Here is an 18,575-nt window from a genome sequence, read left to right as displayed (position 1 = left end):
ACTTTCAATACTATTGGCCACTATTATGACATATTTTGGCCAACAGCATGCCTGTTTTGGGTCCTTGCACAATAAGTACACCTTTTATGTTGAGGAAATGAGTAAATTACAATACAGTATGAACAAAGTCACCTAAGCATAGGTGGCCATTTTTTTCTTAATATTTGAAACCAATAGATTAACCAATCCAACTATTTATTTTAAATTAAGCAAACCATGCTTGTAGGAAGTTAAAGTGCTCTCTGCTGTAGTCATTTGGGATTTAGGTAGTGCAACGGTTATATTTGCATCTAGTGTGCTATGTGTTATGTTTCCATTAACATTCAGTTTCTCCATTTTTTTTAAATATATTCCTGTTTTAAAATGTTGTAGTTACCATGGATTTACAGGCATGACGATGAGACAATTCTATTATTACAGAAACGTAAATGTGACTTTTTTTTTTACTGGCTTTTTTTTTTAAAGAAAAAGGTTTAAAAAGACAATAGTGTCTTGCATGGCCATATATACTAAAATATATCAATGTAATAAAAATGATATACCTCTGAATCATGTTCAACAATGTTAAGATATATTAAGTGTCTTGCATACATAGGGAAAATGTACAGCAAAAGTATTTAAGATGAGAATATGTTACACCAGGGACCTACAGGCTGCATGCGGCACCAAGATGGCTATGAATTCGACCCGACACAAATTTTACTTAAAAATGTTTTTTTGGTAGGGAATTGTTTGTAAAAATTAATTTACACTTTGCGATCACATGCGGCCGAAGAAAAATTTTACAGTGTTTCGTAACTGGACTTTTATACGTTTTATTTTCCAAAAGAAAAATATCTCACCCATCACAATCAGGTCTTATTCATCTCATCAGTTTTCGGTATCGCCTATATTTGTGAGCAACTATTTTCAAGGATGAAGCACGCAAAGGCAAAGTTACAACCTAAAATATCTGATGAGCGTCTTGAGAATTCATTGAGAATTGCTACTACATCCATCGAACCAGATATTGATGCGTTAGTTACGGTTGTATTTGCATCTAGTGTGCTGTGTGTTATGTTTCCATTAACATTCAGTTTCTCCATTTTTTTAAATATATTCCTGTTTTGAAATGTTGTGGTTACCATGGATTTACAGGCATGACGATGAGACAATTCTATTATTACAGAAATGTGGAACATGTACAATGTGAATGTTTTTTTTCAATTGGCTTTTTTAAAGAAAAAGGGTTAAAAAATAAAATAGTGTCTTGCATGGCCATATATACTAAAATATATCAATGTAATAAAAATTATATACCTCTGAATTATGTTCAACAATGTTAAGATATATTACGTGTCTTGCATACATAGGGAAGATGTACGGCAAAAGTATTTATGATTAGAATATGTTACACCAGGGGCCCACAGGCTGCATGCAGCTCAAGATGGATATGAATGCGGCCCAACGCAAAACCGTAAATTTACTTAAAAATGTTTTTTTGGGGGGGGGGGATTTTTTGTAAAAATGCATTTACACTTTGTGATCACATGCGGCCGAAGAAAAATTTTACAGTGTTTCTTTACTGGACTTTTTTATCTTCCCAAAGAAAAATATCTCACCCTTCACAATCAGGTCTTATTCATGCCATCAGTTTTCGGTATCACCTATATTTGTAAGCAACTATTTCAAAGGATGAAGCACGCAAAGGCAAAGTTAGAACCTAAAATATCTGATGAGCGTCTTGAGAATTCATTGAGAATTCCTACTACATCCATCGAACCAGATATTGATGCGTTAGTTTATCAGAAACAGTGTCAAATATTGCACTTGTTTTCTGTTGCCCTCTTTTACTTTCATAATAATAAATATTACAAAAAAAATGAAGTTTTATTACTCAGATAGGTACATTATCTATATCAGTGTTCGTTAACTTGTGATCTGTCCGACTCGTCTTGTTTATCAGTTATCCTTATTGTTTAGTGTATTTTATGTGTGGCCCAGGACAATTCCTCTTCTTCCAATGCGGCCCAGGAAAGTCAAAAGATTGGACACCCCTATGATAAACAATAGCATATCCATTTCCATATGCCTGCAACCAGCAGCAAGTACAGCACACAAGTTTTATAAAAAGGCTATCTGGAGATATCCTTACACATTGGTCATGTGTCTTGAACACTGCAGTTGCTATTATTTTACTTTACTGTACATCCTATGTATTTGTTCTTTTAAGATGATAGTAAGATTATCTGCTTATCATGTTTACTTTGGCTAAGTTTCTAAAAACTGACAACCAATCAGAGTGCGCCCAATTCTTGTGTTATACTTACCAGCTAACAATAAAAAATTGCAGCAATGATGTTCAATGAGTCAGTGTTAGAGGTTAGGTTTTGACAATTGACTGTAAAGATTTTTTGGACATGGTTTTGCGGAGGCTGGAACCTGGCAGTGTTTGTTGAGGCAGGGTCTACAGTATGGGCAGTTTTTCCAAAATGGTGGATTCACACTAAAGGAGTTAGTCATTCCAAAACTGATATTCCAGTTTTTGGTAGATGATAGAGAGGTAAATCCCCAGATGGCAATCAGAAACCCAAAGAGATAATAAAAGCCTTGGTTTAACCCGCTAGGCACCTCATTGAATGGGAATAAGTCAAGATATGTGGACCCTTTTAAAAAAAAAAAAAAAAAGAAAAAATCCTGTAGGTTAGAGTCGTGCACTTACTTTTGCTCTCCTGTGATCCAGAATCCGGTGATAACTGGCTATAGCTCATTATGAGCTGACATAGAAAAACCGCTTCAGGCTCTGGAAGGATCCCAACATTACTGCCCGATTCACAAAGCGCCCTGATTGACAGCTGGCTTCACCTCTTAGCATGTGGCTGAGAGCTGGAGGCAGCTGTGCTTACCCCTTTCCAGCTTGGCACCTCAGTGAACACTGGAGGGGCAGAGGGGAGAGCAGTGATTGACAGTCAATGCTCTCTGCTCTGAGATGACTGAGAACTGAATGATCAGTGGTCATTTATTTATTTATCGAGTTTATATAGCGCCAAAGGGTTTGCTCAGCGCTGTACAATAGAGGGGGGGACAATACATGAAACAGTACAGTAACATCAAACAGCACACAAGGGGTAAGTGGGCCCTACTCTTTCGAGCTTACAATCTAGGAGGGAGGGGGTAGTGGTACAGGAGGAAATGGCTGTGGGGGATGGAGTGGTAGGAGGAGGGAAGGGCAGCGGCTGTTAGGTGAGGGTGGGGTAGGCTTCCCTGAAGAGGTGGGTTTTCAGGGAGCGCCTGAAGGTGAGGAGGGAAGGTGACAGTCTGATGGATTGGGGTAGTGAGTTCCAGAGGATGGGGGAGGACCTGGAGAAGTCTTGCAGTCGTGCGTGGGAGGAGGAGACCAGGGAGCAAGATAGAAGGAGGTCCTGTGAAGAGCGAAGGGTACGGGTAGGGTGGTACCTGGGAATCAGGTCGGTGAGGTAGTTAGGGGCAGTGTTGTGAATGGCCTTATAGGTCAGGGTGAGCAATTTGAATTTAATGCATTGGGCAATGGGGAGCCAGTGGAGGGAGAGGCAGAGGGGGGTGGCAGAGGTGGAGCGGCTGGTGAGGTGGATGAGTCTGGCAGCTGAGTTCAGGATGGTCTGAAGCGGGGAGAGTTTGCACTGGGGTAGGCCGGTGAGGAGGGAGTTGCAGTAGTCAAGGCGTGAGATAATCAGGGAGTGTACGAGTAGTTTAGTGGTGTCTGTGTAAGGAAGGAGCGTATCTTGGCGATGTTCCGGAGGTGGAGCCTGCATGTGTTTGTGAGTGATTTAATATGAGGTTGAAAGGAAAGGTTTGAGTCCAGAATGACGCCAAGGACCTTGGCTTGCTGGGCGGGATTGATGGTGGTGGTGTTGGTAGTGATAGAAAGGATGGGGGGGGGGGCGCGGGCTGGGGGGAAGACGAGAAGCTCGGTTTTGGAGAGATTGAGCTTGAGGAAATGGAGCGACATCCAGTCAGAGATGTCGTTTAGGAGGTGAGTGATGCGGGCGGAGAATGTGGGGGTGAGGTGAGGGGTGGATAGGTAGATTTGAGTATCATCAGCGTAGAGGTGGTAATTGAAGCCGTGGGAGTGTATGAGTTTGCCAAGGGAGGAGGTGTAGATGGAGAAGAGAAGGGGTCCAAGGACAGAGCCCTGGGGGACCCCAACAGAGAGGGGGAGGGAAGAGGAGGTGGCATCGTTGTAGGAAACGCTGAAGGAGCGTTGGGATAGATAGGACGAGAACCAAGAGAGAGCGGTGTCTCTGATGCCAAGGGAGAGTAGTTTATTAAGGAGGAGGGGGTGGTCGACTGTGTCAAAGGCCGCGGAGAGGTCTAGGAGAAGGAGGACAGAGTAGTCGCCTTTGGCTTTGGCGGTTAGTAGATCATTGGTGATTTTGAGGAGGGCAGTTTCGGTGGAGTGTAGGGGACGGAAGCCGGACTGTAGTGGGTCAAGGTAGTTGCTGTCAGTTAGGTGGGCGCTTAGGCGATCGAAGACCAAGCGCTCAAGGAGCTTGGAAGTGAGTGGCAGCAGGGAAATTGGTCTGAGGTTGTTGAGGTCAGTGGGGTCCAGGGAGGGCTTTTTGAGTATGGGGGTGATGTGCGCATGTTTTAGGGGGGAGGGGAAGACGCCAGTAGAGAGGGAGAGATTGAAGATGTGGGTAAGGGAGCGGATGAGGGAAGAGGGGGGTGACCGGAGGAGTTGAGAGGGGATAGGGTCCAGGGGGCAGGTAGTGAGGCGGGCTTCTGAGAAGACTCTGGTGACTTCCTCAGTGGTAGTAGGGCTGAAGGAGTGCAGTGATGGGGGGGTTACGGTAGGCAGGGCCTTGGGTGTGGTGGGGGGCAGTGCCGTTGCGAGGTCAGAGGAGGGGAGAGATGAGGGGGTGATGGAAGGGGGGAGGCTAGATGGGGAGGTAGATTGCAAGTTGACTATGTCCTTGCGGATTGCGTCAATCTTGTTGTGGAGATGAGTGGCAATCTCGTGGGCGGTAAGTGAGGTACTGAGTGGAGGAGGGGGGGGAGAGAGCAGGGAGTTGAAGGTGGAGAAGAGTCGGCGAGGGCAGGTGGAGAGGGTGTTGATCAGGTTAACGAAGTAGGCCTGCTTGGCGGCGTGGAGGGAGGAGGTGTAGGTGAGGAAGGCAGATTTGTAGAGGGAGAATGCATGAGGGGACCTGGTTTTGCGCCATAGTCTCTCCAGCGCACGACTGCGACGTTTGAGGCATTTAGTGCTGTCATTCTGCCATGGTTGGAGCGGTCTGGGTTTGATGTTGCGTGTGGTTAGGGGTGCCAGAGAGTCTAGGGTAGCTGATAGTGAGTCGTTGTACGCGGTGGTGGCTAGGTCAGGACACGACAGTGGAAGGATGCTGTCGTGTAAGCGGTCGGCAGCCGAGTGGAAGGGGGCCGGGTGCAGGTTGCGGAGGTTGCGGCTGGTGATGGTTTGGCGCACTGGGGGGGGGGGGAGGGTTAGGGGAAGGGGAGATGGAGAACGTGAGGAGGTGGTGGTCGGAGAGAGGGAAGGGGGTGTTAGAGAACTGGTTGAGGGTACAGAGGTGGGAGAAGACGAGGTCCAGGGTGTTCCCATTGATGTGGGTGGAGGATTGAGTGTATTGTGTGAGCGCGAAGGAGGAGGTTAGGTGGAGGAGTTGGGAGGTAGCTGGGGTGTTGTCGTTGATGGGGATGTTGAAGTCCCCGAGAATGATGGTCGGTAGCTCAGAGGAGAGGAAGAAGGGAAGCCAGGCAGCGAAGTCATCCAGGAAACGGGCTATGGATCCGGGGGGCCTGTAGATCACTGCGATCCTTAGGGGGGTGGGTGAGAAGAGCCGGATGCAGTGAGCCTCGAAGGAGGAGAAGGTTAGGGAGGGGGGGTTAGGGAGGACCTGGAAGGTGCTCAGCGGTGATAGGAGCAGGCCGACACCACCACCTTTGTGACCGCTCAGTCTTGGTGAATGGGACCAGACGAGACCTCCATGGGAGAGTGCCGCAGGGGAGGTAGTGTCAGTGGCCTGTACCCAGGTTTCGGTGATGGCTAGGATGTTGAGGGAGCGGGAGATAAAGAGGTCATGGATGGCAGTTAGTTTGTTGCAAACCGAACGGGCGTTCAGAAGTGCAACCGAGAGAGGGGGGATGGATGCGGGGAGGAGGTGCACAGGTATGAGGTTGAGGGGGTTGCGGCGGCTGGCGGGGGCAGGGTGGTCCCTGGAGGGGGGGTTCCTGGAGGGGGGGAGAGGTGGTGAGGGGCCAGGGTTCGGGGAGATGTCCCCAGCGGATAGGAGAAAGAGAAGGGTGAGGAGGGTGGCATGAGAATGGGAGGTGTAGGAGCGTGTGGGTCTGGTAGTGGTGGCACGTGGGTCGACCGGGGAGTGGAGTACCAGGAGGAGGTGGTGAGTGCCGTAGTGGGGAGAGGGCAGAAGTGAGGGGGCAATGTAGAGCTGTTTTGGGGGAGTGGGCGGGTAGAGGGAGGCGATTTTTGGGATGGAGGAGAGGAAAACGAGGAGGAGAAGTGCAGGTGGCATGCTGGGGTGAGTGCAGTGCTGTTCGGGTCAGGGGAGGTGAAGGGATACGGGTCAGGGCGAGGTGATGTGGAGAGTCTGTATCACCGTGGAGGAGTCCACTAGAGTCCTTCTGTAGCTGCAATCTGTGGGTGCAGTATGCTGGCGTCCGAGGGGTCTTCGGTGGTTCCGGTGGATCGGCGAGTGGAGGGGTCGTAGGGTGCGATGTCTGGGGGTGTTGGTAGGCACGGCGTCTGGTGATGCTGGCGGCTCGGTGACTGGAGATTCGCTGGGTGGTCCGGGAGATGCGCTGGGCGACGTCTTGATTCGCTGGGTGGTCCGGGTGTTGGGTGTCCAGAGGTGGTAGCCGGGTGCCCGGTAGCTGGGTGTCCAGGGGTGGTAGCTGGGTGCCCGGTAGCTGGGTGCCCGGTAGCTGGGTGTCCAGGGGTGGTAGCTGGGTGCCGGTAGTTGGGTGCTGGGTGTCCAGGGGTGGTAGCTGGGTGCAAGGTGTCCAGGGGTGGGCAGAGAACTGATGTATGGGTTGGGCAGCGGAGCAGCGATCAGTGGGCCTGAGCTGGTTCCTGGTGGTCAGGGATGGACACAGGGCTAGTGGGGAGGGCCCTGCGGAGGCTGGCAGGTCTGTGGGGATAGGTGGTGGCAGCTTACCCTTTCTGGTGGTGCTGCCGTGCAGGTATCCTGGGGTGGTCCTGGGCTGCTGTCAGCTTGGTGGTCCTTGCTTGCTGTTCCTGGTGGTCCAGGGTAGTCAACGAGGACCCAGGGCTGATGAGATCCAAAGAGCTGTCACTATCAGTGAAGCAAGCCATCATTAGGCTTATAACCGAAATGATTTCAGTAGTGTTGAAACTGGTAATCCTTTTCACAGGAAAATCAGCCAGCGCAGACGTACTCTAGTCCTTATCTGTATTAAATTATCCTCAGATCCTGGGTATATTAATATGTGTTCGATTGATGAGGTGACAACTCTAGCACTGCAACTGGAGTAGAGGGCCCTGGGCTCGGGTCTGAGAGGTCCTTCGTGGATTTTTGTACTGGGGCCTGAAGGTTCGTTTCTTCTCTTCCTCATATCACAGACCCCCTCATATTACCGCCCGCCATACCACACAGTGCCCGTGCGGAGAATGCCCGGAGACGTCCTTCACCAGCGTTTCGATCCCATAAAGTGGGATTGCTAAGTTTTTGGACTTAGAGGTGATGTGGGATGGGTGCAGCATCACACCGATGCTGCAGCAGAGATGTGAGTATGAATGTCTACTTTTTAAGGAACACAGACTTCTCCTTTTAATATAAGTGCAATAGCCAGGGAAATAACATTAGGAGAGTTTAGCAGTTCTTTCATGACAGGTATATAGAGATATCTAACATGTGGCCCCCTGGCACTTTTTCTACAGCCCACTGAGGATCTCCGTAGTATGAAAGAAAACCATGTTTTTGAATTGGGCTTAGCATTGAAAAAGGCAGAATTTAAAGTATCTGTGAAGGCATTCCACCCAAAGCACTTTGTTTATAATGTAAATGATATGTTTGCCCTATATTTATGTAAAAATTTTTCTCAAAAAAAAAATTCAGTAATTTTTGCTTTTTTTTTTTTTTTTTAGTCCACAGGTAAGATGACTGCAAAGCATTCTCTGTGTTGTATTCTGGGATTGTGTCAATGTTGTAAGGGTGACAGGCTGTTGGTGACATCTAACATAGTGTGGAGTAATTCATCCTCTGTGTACATTGCACTCTAGGAGCGTACCCCTTCTGCTCTCCAGGCAGTGATGTCATACTTCTGCTAATGTCATCTTCTGCTTTCCACTCACCTACTGGCTTCAGCTGCATAAGGCGGGCTGTGATTGGCTAATGGTTCACAGACATTGTCACAACTTTCTTGCAGCAGCGGCACTGGCCAAGGGTCATGTCTGTAAATCTGACTACAGAGACATAGGCATGCCATGCCTACGCATATAAACTATATTGCCAAAAGTATTGGGACACCCCTCCAAATCATTGGATTCAGGTGTTCCAGTCACCTCCATGGCTACAGGTGTATAAAATCAAGCGCCTAGGCATGCAGACTCCTCAGGAGCTCAGTGAATTCAAGCGTGGTACCGTGATAGGTTGCCACCTGTGCATCCGTGAAATTTCCTTCCTTCTAAATATTCCACACTCAACTGTTAGTGGTATTATAACAAAGTGGAAGCAACTGGGAGACTTTTTAGTTTTCTGGAGTTCGGCTTTTTAGTCTCTCAAGCAACATTGCTTTTTTTAATCCTCACTGTATGCTGCTAGTATTAATAAACAGAGAGGAAATTATATCATATTTACTTGTATTAAAAAATTTTTTTTTAATATTTCCTCAGTTACTTCCTGGTTTCCAGGCCTAAATAAATGATGTAATACATCCCAGGAGTCTTCAGGAGAGGAGGAAGCGCTTTATCAGCTATACACACCCTACTGTCTGCACGCCTGAGCTAAAGGCCGATGGATTCCAGGCAGTAAATGCTACATGAATCATCTGCCCTTACTCAAGACGGCCACAGCCAGAAATGCTAGAGGGGGGGTTTTAAAAGTGATTTCTCAGCTAAATAAAGCATGGATGAGCTTTGAATATTAAAAATGAATTAAATAGCTTTTTTGCTTTGTGGTACTCAGATGCAGTGTAATTCCACTTTAAAATACAAGTCAAAGTACTGCATACAGTCTAGGCCAGGGGTGGGCAAACTTTTTGACTTGAGGGCCGCAATGGGTTCATATATTGGACCCGGGGGCCGGACCAAGAGTTGATGAATGATGTGTATGTGTCATCCATAGTAAGTATAGTAATATTCCCCCATAGTAAGCATAGTAATTCATCCCCCATATAGTAATTCATCCCCCATAGTAATTCTTCCCCCATAGTAATTCATCCCCCATATAGTAATTCATCCCCCATATAGTAATTCATCCCCCATATAGTAATTCATCCCCCCTATAGTAATTCATCCCCCCTATAGTAATTCATCCCCCATAGTAATTCATCCCCCATATAGTAATTCATCCCCCATAGTAATTCATCCCCCATATAGTAATTCATTCCCCATATTAATTCATCCCCCATATTAAGTCCCCAAATCCCCGTGTCAATTCACTTACCTTTGCTCCGCGCGTTCCTCTCGCCGCGTTCCCGCGCCGTTCCGGTGTAGCATGAAAATCTGTCTCCTATGAGGATCTGTCCCCCTCGACGTATATGCGCATGTGCCAGTTTCAGGCATTAGCAGCCGATCGGCGATCTCCGGCACATGCGCAGATACGTCGAGGGGGACAGATCCTCATAGGAGACAGATTTTCATGCTACACCGGTCTTCAGGGCGGACTGTGAGAGGAGCCTAACGGGAGCCTAGCTCCGCGGGCCGGATTAAAAGGTCCGTCGGGCCGTATACGGCCCGCAGGATGTAGTTTGCCCATTGCTGGTCTAGGCCCAGAATCTAGGACTCTTTCCAACCACAAAAAAAACAATTTAAGACAAGTGCAGATACTTGTAGACACTACAAGTAATGTTCGTTTATACAATTTGGTTGCACTTTGTGGTCATATTAAAGTTACTAAATGGATATTAGGCACCCAGAGATGTCTGCATTTGTTCTCATAAGCTTCGTAGAGCACCTCAAGAGCTTGAAAACTCTGGGTGTTCTTGTGGTTGAGAATCTGGCCTTGCCCCACTTTGCCTCTCAATTAGTCTATAATTGAATTCATTGTAGAGGCTCAGAAGATGAGAGGGGTTGATACTGAGATCTCAAGCATGGTCAGTATTTGTGTAGTAGGAGTCCGGGGCTTTGGGGCTCTCAGGACAGTTTTGTGTGAGCGCACACAGAGGTGCATTTAGTGTGTATTTAGTAATAAAGGAGCAGTTAACACTGTGATCCTTTTTAGGAAGAATTAGCTGGAAGCCTGAAAACAGGGGTACTTAGCTGGACACCAGAGGCCAGTACTCAGGTTCTAGGGTCCAGCAACACCTCTGTTTTTAAACCACGAAGAGAAAGACACTGCCCAGGTCTATGTAGCAGGATCCACTTAACACACCAACTACAGAGGTGCTCAGCCCGGCTTGCCCCAGAAAGACAGCAAAACACATGGAAATGGCCACAAACTCTGCTGATGATTGATGATTTATTGAAAAATTGTCATAAAAATATCAAAAGGTACTTTAGTACATGAGTAAAAGATATAAACAGGAAAGATGTTGATGCGTTTCACGTTTCTTAGCACTTCATGTTATGAATACTCATGTACTAAAGTACCTTTTTGATATTTTAATGACAATTTTTCAATAACTCATCAAGACCAAGCAGAGTGTGCGGCCATTTCCTTGACCTCTGCTTTTAAGCCTTGTGCAACAACATGTACATAAAATATGTAGTGCTTTGTGTGTGCATTGCCATTTCTTGCTCATGTAGGTATACTTTCTGAAAACTTCAGATAAACTGCATGAAGCAGGCTTTAAAAAAAAGAAAAAAAAAACATGGGTAAAGGCTGTATTATTAAAGTGGTTGTAAAAGAATTAAAAAAAAAAAAAAAAAATAACAAACATGTCTATACTTTCCTGCTCTGTGCAATAAAATTGCACAGAGTTGCCCCAATCCTCCTTCTTGGGTCCCCTGCTGGTGCTCCTGGCTCTTCCTCTCCTGCTCGTGCCCTTAATAGGAAGCCGATTCCCATGGGGGCATTCGTACAGGCTTGCTCCTGAATCCATAGACATAGACAGTAGGATTCCCATGCCACTGGAGTTGATTGAAAGGAGGGGGAGACAATGGCATTTGCTGTTCTAGATCTGCCCAGTGAGGAAGGACAAAGCAAGGAGAGCCGCTGCTCTCATGCACAGCGCTGGGGCTCATGTAAGTATAACCTGGGGGGAGGCTTTAGAACCACTTTAAAGCACAATTTTTACAAATTAGGGTTGAGAATTGACTCCCAAACCAAATGACATAAAAAAAGCTTCCAAAATACCTTTTTATGCCTTCTTTTAGTTCCAGGTCTTCTGACTGTTGAATGGCCCAGATATTTGGCAGGCCTGGTCTGCCCTGCCGAGAATGTACTGAATGTGCTCTAACCCACCCGATCAGGCTCCCAGCTACTTTTGTCACCAGTAGCACCACCTGACGGGGCAAGTAAGAATGTTTGACAGTAACTTACCCTGTCATAAGCATTCATGGCAGGGCAGACTGATCACAAGCCCGCTTGGGCTGTTCATATCTAAATAGAGCATAGGTAGAGAGAGCCATAGAAATGGCATTTGGAGCATGTGCACATGAGGTGGCAACGTTGCACAGGGTAGATGACCCTGCAGATCGTTGCCACCACTAACAGGAAGAGATCACTGACAGGATCAAAAGGTATGTTTATCCAAAATAAATAAAAGGCACAATATTATGTAAATATAATTCAGAGAAGTTTAAAGTTTCTTTATTCTTTTTTTTGTTTTAGGTTTAGTGCCACTTTAAAAAAAAAAAGTTACAGAACTGTTGATGTTTTTATAAGGATGAAGTTTTAGGTGTGGAAGTGCACAGTGGTGTAAACTAATTGTAATCAAACTTCTTTTTTTCTTTAGTGAAAGCTGAGGTGCTTCCTATCTCTATCTCTATGATAATATTGTATACCTGAGAAAGCAATGCCCTTGATGCAACAACTACGTCACTGGCATAATGGTTGACGCAAGGGTTAAATTTTACTCTGTGCTTCCATGGCTGGGAACCTAACCATTGATCAGACAGTGGTTTGTATTGCAGCTTCAAATTGACTGGAATAATGTTGTAAATTACAGTATTTGAAAGAAGTAGCAGGAAGAGAGACACAGCGGTGTGTCTATTATTCCAGGGGAGGGTGAGTTTCTATTCTGCTCTCTGCACCAAAATTGACTCAAAGTGGAAGAGAGAATGACATCTACCTCAACCTGTTCCTATGGGCTCAAGCGTGTCTGCATGCTTTTCTTTCAGTGTACTGTCATGCCAGGACAATCGACTTAATAAGTAAGTTGCAAGCTGCTCCCAGCCTTTCTTCACTAGAACAGCTGTGATCTGTGCCGTACACGGGCTCAAGCATGAACACTGCTGTTAACCTGCAAGACTTAATCATGTCATGTTGTTAAAATCTTAAGTTGTTTTGTTCACATTGGGTTTTGCTGTTCCACTATCTCAGCATGCTAGACTTTTTGTATATGGAAGTATTTATTACCTGGGGCCATAGAAAAAAAAAACTCAGTTTGGGATTTAGTATGAGGTATGGATGTCGGTATTATTCTCCTGGTGAAGCCTTGGCCAGGAACTCTCAGTAAAGCTGTTAATGAGATTCATGTGTTTCAGGCATAATACAGTACTGCTAAAGCAATTTATCCAAGATGATTGTGTGGGAAAAGTACAGTAAATTAGAGGCAGTGCTGCTGTTCACATGGAAGTGTGTGCACAAATATGTATAAATCATGGTGCACTAAAATAGGCTACGGAATGTCCATCCCTTACTGCAACATTAATGCACCATAAAGGCAATGGTCTTTGGCCTGTTATTTAAAGCAAAGTTGCAAACTGTCCTTTCATGAACAGTATAGGTGAAACATTTACATACTTTTCAGTACTTTCTGGTGCAGCTGTAATAACTTATGCAATATCATAATCTGTAACACGTAATAGAATTCATCATACTGATTGTGAAAAAAAAAACTGTCACTAAACCTACATCATAAAAAACTATCAATACATTCTGTGTTACATGCTGTTCATACTCAGTGACTATGAGAATTTTCTGTATTCTGCAAAAAACCTGGTTGATCTTCTTATTCTCTCTCCCGCTTCTGTTTGTGTCCCCAATGCAGTTGGGGACTTTGCAGATCAGCGTTGGCAGCTACTGCACATGCTCAGTTTTCTGTGAGTTTCTATGCTGAGCATATCTTCCCCATCACATCAGAGCAGCACATATGACTATAGAGTCACACATGTGGAAGTGCACACAGTGCTAAATGACAGCCCACTCCCTCCCTCCTCCTCCATGCCCACTAACCAGATAAACACAATGGGGATATTACATGTAGATTGATGGATGCTTCACCTCCCTCTTATTCTAAGACACAGCCTGTGACTGCAAGAAATCCGCTCACACCATGTTATTGCCAAAAAATAATAAATGTTTGATTTCAAATATACTGTATATTTGTTTGACAATTTAAACTTGGTAATTGATATTATTTATTTTTACTCTGTATTCCAAAAGCTGTTTTGTTTTTTTTTATTTTCAACATGTGACCAGCAGCAGAGGACTAGAAGCTCTGGATTGATAGAGGCTTCACCTCCCTGTTATTCTAAAATAAGGAGTACCGTATTTTTCGCTCCATAAGACGCACCTGACCATAAGACGCAACTAGGTTTTAGAGGCGAAAAACAAGAAAAAAAAATATTCTGAACCAATGGACTGCAGACACAGTACAGGGGATGACCAGAGACTGCGGACACAATACAGGAGATGACCAGAGACTGCGGACACAGTGCAGGAGATGACCAGAGACTGCGGACACAGTGCAGGAGATGACCAGAGACTGCAGACACAGTACAGGAGATGACCAGAGACTGCGGACACAATACAGGAGATGACCAGAGACTGCGGACACAGTACAGGAGATGACCAGAGACTGCGGACACAGTGCAGGAGATGACCAGAGACTGCGGACACAGTGCAGGTGATGACCAGAGACTGCGGACACAGTGCAGGAGATGACCAGAGACTGCGGACACAGTGCAGGAGATGACCAGAGACTGCGGACACAGTGCAGGAGATGACCAGAGACTGCGGACACAGTGCAGGAGATGACCAGAGACTGCGGACACAGTGCAGGAGATGACCAGAGACTGCGGACACAGTGCAGGAGATGACCAGAGACTGCGGACACAGTGCAGGAGATGACCAGAGACTGCGGACACAGTGCAGGGGATGACCAGAGACTGCGGACACAGTGCAGGGGATGACCAAAGACTGCAGACAGTGCAGGGGATGACCAGAGACTGCAGACAGTGCAGGGGATGACCAGAGACTGCAGACAGTGCAGGGGATGACCAGAGGCTGCAGACAGTGCAGGGAATGACCAGAGGCTGCAGACAGTGCAGGGAATGACCAGAGGCTGCAGACAGTGCAGGGAATGACCAGAGGCTGCAGACAGTGCAGGGAAGGACCAGAGGCTGCAGACAGTGCAGGGAATGACCAGAGGCTGCAGACAGTGCAGGGAATGACCAGAGGCTGCAGACAGTGCAGGGAATGACCAGAGGCTGCAGACAGTGCAGGGAATGACCAGAGGCTGCAGACAGTGCAGGGAATGACCAGAGGCTGCAGACAGTGCAGGGAATGACCAGAGGCTGCAGACAGTGTAGGGAAGGACCAGAGACTGCGTACCTTTGGGGAGGGAGGGGGAGCGGGTACCTGAATTTGACAGCTACCTGCTCCCACTTCCGCGGAGTTGTCCTTCCCTCTTCTTCCCGGGCCGGCTTCTGTGACAGCCGGGTGCCCACTGCGCATGCGCGAGAAGCGCTGCGCTTTGTGAATGGCCCGGCGCCTTCTGGGACCTGTCATGTGTCCCAGAAGACACCGGATCATTCACAAAGCGCAGTACATGCGCAGTGGGCACCCGGCTGTCACAGAAGCCAGCGCGGGAAGACTGTGCAGCGCTGGAGCGAGGAATAGGTAAGGCCCTGCAGGAGAGAACAGCTGAGCGGCCGGCCCGGTATTCTGACATGGTGGCGGCAGAAATACCGGACCGGCCGCTTTATATTCGCTCCATAAGACGCACTGACATTTTCCCCCCTTTTTTGGGGGGAAAAAGTGCGTCTTATGGAGCGAAAAATACGGTATGTGACAAAGCCTATGATTGGCAGAAACCTGCCCACACCATGTTATTGCCAAAAACATGACCAGTAGCAGAGGACTAGAAGCTCTTCCTGCTTATGTTTCCCTGCAGACAGGCTGGGAAATAGCTGCAGGGATCTATATGAAAATGTAAAATCATATATTCGTTTCCACATTGTATTTGTTATTTCTAGCCTACTCTTATTTAATCTTGAATGATCTTGAAAACTTATTTTGTGAAGATCCCCACACATATAATTCCTTGAATTCTGTGACCCATATGTCCTGGTGATTGGCACGGCTGTGTCACACATTTCAAAGAATCTGCCTCCTGAACTACAGAGGTGGAGTTTTAGGGGGTTGAGTCAGTACAGGAATCATTGCTTGCAGACAGTAAAGTACCATGGGATAGGTAGTCCTTACTGAGAGTAAACAGTAGAGGAGGAGCTGCAAAGCATTCAGGGAATTGCGGTCTCTGTATTTTTTTCCTGTTTACCATTATCATTGAAAGTAAAAGGAATTGGGGCTTATCTGAGGTTTGAAGGTGCAGGATTTGGGGTGAGCTGAAGTGTGAAGGTGCAGAAATTGAGGTGATATGAACTGTAAGGTTACAGAAATTGGAGATGATCAGAGGTGTAGAAATGCTGGAATTGGAATGCAGGTATCTGAGTGATCTGAGGTGTGAAAATGCTAGAACTGGGACTAATCTGAGGCCTGAAGGAACAGGAATTGGTGCTGATCTGGGTTGTAAAAATGCAGGAATTGGGGTGAACTGAGGTTTGGAGGTGCATGAATTGGGCTAACCTGAGGTATGAAGGTGCAGATATTGAGACTGACCTGAGGTGTAAAGGTGCAGAGATTGAGACTGATCTGAGGTGTGATGGTGCAGGGATTGGGGTGATCTGAGGTGTGAAGGTAGAGTAACCGGGGTGATCTAAGGTGTAACGGTGCAGGGATTGGGGTAATCTGAGTTGTGAAGGTGCACAAATTGTGCTGAGCTGAGGCTTGGAGGTGCAGGAACTAGGGCTGATCTGAGGTCTGGAGGTGTAGGAATTGGGGTGATATGAGGTGTGAAGGTGCAGAATTTGTGATCAGAGTTCTAGGGGGTTCAGGAATTAGGGCTTATTTGAGGCCTGAAGGCACAGGAATTGTCGCTGGGGACTGGGGTGTGAAGTTGCAGTAATTGGGGTGAGCTGAGGTATGATGGTTCAGAAATTGGGGCTGATCTGAGGCCTGGAGGTGCAAGAATTGGGGCAGATCTGAGGTGTGAAAGTACAGGAATTGGGATGATTGGAGGTGTAAAAGTACAGACATTGGGGTTATCTGATAGGTGAAGGTGCAGGCATTGGTGTGAGCTGGGATGTGAAGGTGTAGGAAATTGGGCTGATCTGAGGCCTGAAGATGCAGGAATTGGAGGTGCAGGAATTGGGGTGAGCTGAGGTGTGAAAGTCCAGGAATTGGAGCTAATCTGAAGTGTAAAGATGAAGAAATTGGGGCTGATCTGAGGTCTGAAGAAATAGGAATTAGGAATGTCTGGGGTTTGAAGGTGCAGGAATCGGGGCTGATCTGGAGTGTGAAAGTGCAGGTATTGGGATGATCTGAGGAGTAAAGGTGCAGGAATAGGGGTGATCTGAGGTGTGAAGGTGCAGGAATGAGGGCTGATTTAGGATCTGAAGAAGCAGAGGTTGGGTTTAACCTGAGAGAACTTTCTTAGGGTGACCACTATCATCTCACATTTCATTTCCAACTGCATATTTCGCAGAAGTCCTATTCAGACATATTAATTTCAACCTTACCATACTTGCCTCACACCACATGTGTTTTGGTAAAGGAGTAAGTTACCATTTACTGTCCTTGAAAGCTCAATGTTTACTAATATTCAAATAGTTTACAGCATTTACTGTATAAAAATTATTTTTCGTGATTGAGTGTGTAAAGTTGAAATTTGTTTATATAACTGGCATTCTCAATTTCTTTGAAAACATTTTTCAGCACATCATGCTCAAAAGGTTGCCTACCCCTACCATAGAGCCATATAGGGTTTTTGCTTCTTTGTATCAGTACCATGGTTCATTACGGAGCAACCATAGAGAGGGGCAGCAGTAAGACCTGTCTATATAGAAGTCAAACCTTTGACATTTAGGATCATTTTATGCCAATTATAAAGTAGTATATAAAGATGAACATTTTGTAGGATGTTAGAAAAATGACTTGGATTTCTGGTTGCTCAGACCTGTATGTGTTAGAGGAAACCTGCGCTTTTCGGTTAATTTATTCGGACTCTCCTGCCTTACAATAATGTTTCCATTGTTCAGTACACTGCTGTATTAGACCAAATTATATACCTTAAGTACTGTGTCATAAGAGGACACAGTGTCCAGGAATAGAATATGCTGCTTGTTTCTTAAATCACAGCTGCATACAGTACAGTGCTATGCTGTAAATGAGACTATTTTACGGCTATTAATAGTTGCTGACATGATATGAATATAGTTTTGTTTCACAAAAATACTACATGAATTGTCTTTCTAAAAAATCATATTGGTGAAAAAAACTGATTACGTAATATTGGCTTGCCAGGCAATACCTTCTGGCTTAGTTGCTGACACCCTTGTCTCTTCTCAGTAAGGCCTACTGCAGGATATTTTTCAAATTGAAAAGCTTTATGTGCAGTAACAAGCACTTTTGACAGTCACAAGTGTTTGTTGCCACCCTGCAGGGTGTACGTAAAGCGGTTGTAAAGGTAGGTTTTTTTTACCTTTTAATGCATTATCTGCATTAAAGAGGAGGAATACTCACCTTAGCTCCAGCGATGTGGTGTCCTTGAGCCCCCCACCCAACATTTTCGGCCGGCCAACTGGCTTCTGGGTCCTGATTGCCGGCTGCTGTCATTGGCTGGGTCGGGATGACATCACTCCCGCATATGTACGGGAGTTCAGTTAGATTCAGCATTGCCAAATTTGTACCGTAACCTGCCCGTGCTCTGCTCACTGTACAAGAGCAGACAGACAGGTAAGTAGTGCCAAAGCATGTCTCTTCTGCATTAAAAACTCTGCCTGGCTGTCCCAATTACTCAGCCTAAAGTTCCACTTTAAGGTAAAAAAAAAAAACATCAGTGTGCAGCTCTCCCCCCCATCCCCCTTATACTTACCTGAGCCTGATCTCGATCCTTCTCTGTGCACAACAGCATCGGCTCTCTTGACTTTCTCTCTCCTCAATGGAAATGGAGGCAGC

At 46.2% G+C, this 18,575-nt stretch overlaps 1 protein-coding gene across 1 annotated transcript in view; it reads left to right on the top strand.

Annotated features, from left to right (window-relative positions):
* PSD3 (pleckstrin and Sec7 domain containing 3) overlaps positions 1 to 18,575 on the top strand; it is a 661,118-nt gene that overhangs the window by 187,314 nt on the left and 455,229 nt on the right. The gene's annotated exons all lie outside the window — the stretch shown is intronic.

The sequence above is a fragment of the Staurois parvus genome, unplaced genomic scaffold (assembly GCF_062004578.1).
Source record: "Staurois parvus isolate SC_StPar_1 unplaced genomic scaffold, SC_StPar_1.0 ptg000013l, whole genome shotgun sequence".
NCBI classification, from domain to species: domain Eukaryota; kingdom Metazoa; phylum Chordata; class Amphibia; order Anura; family Ranidae; genus Staurois; species Staurois parvus.
The sequence above is the reverse complement of the archived record's forward strand: the minus strand, read 5'-3'. Positions and strand labels throughout refer to the sequence as shown.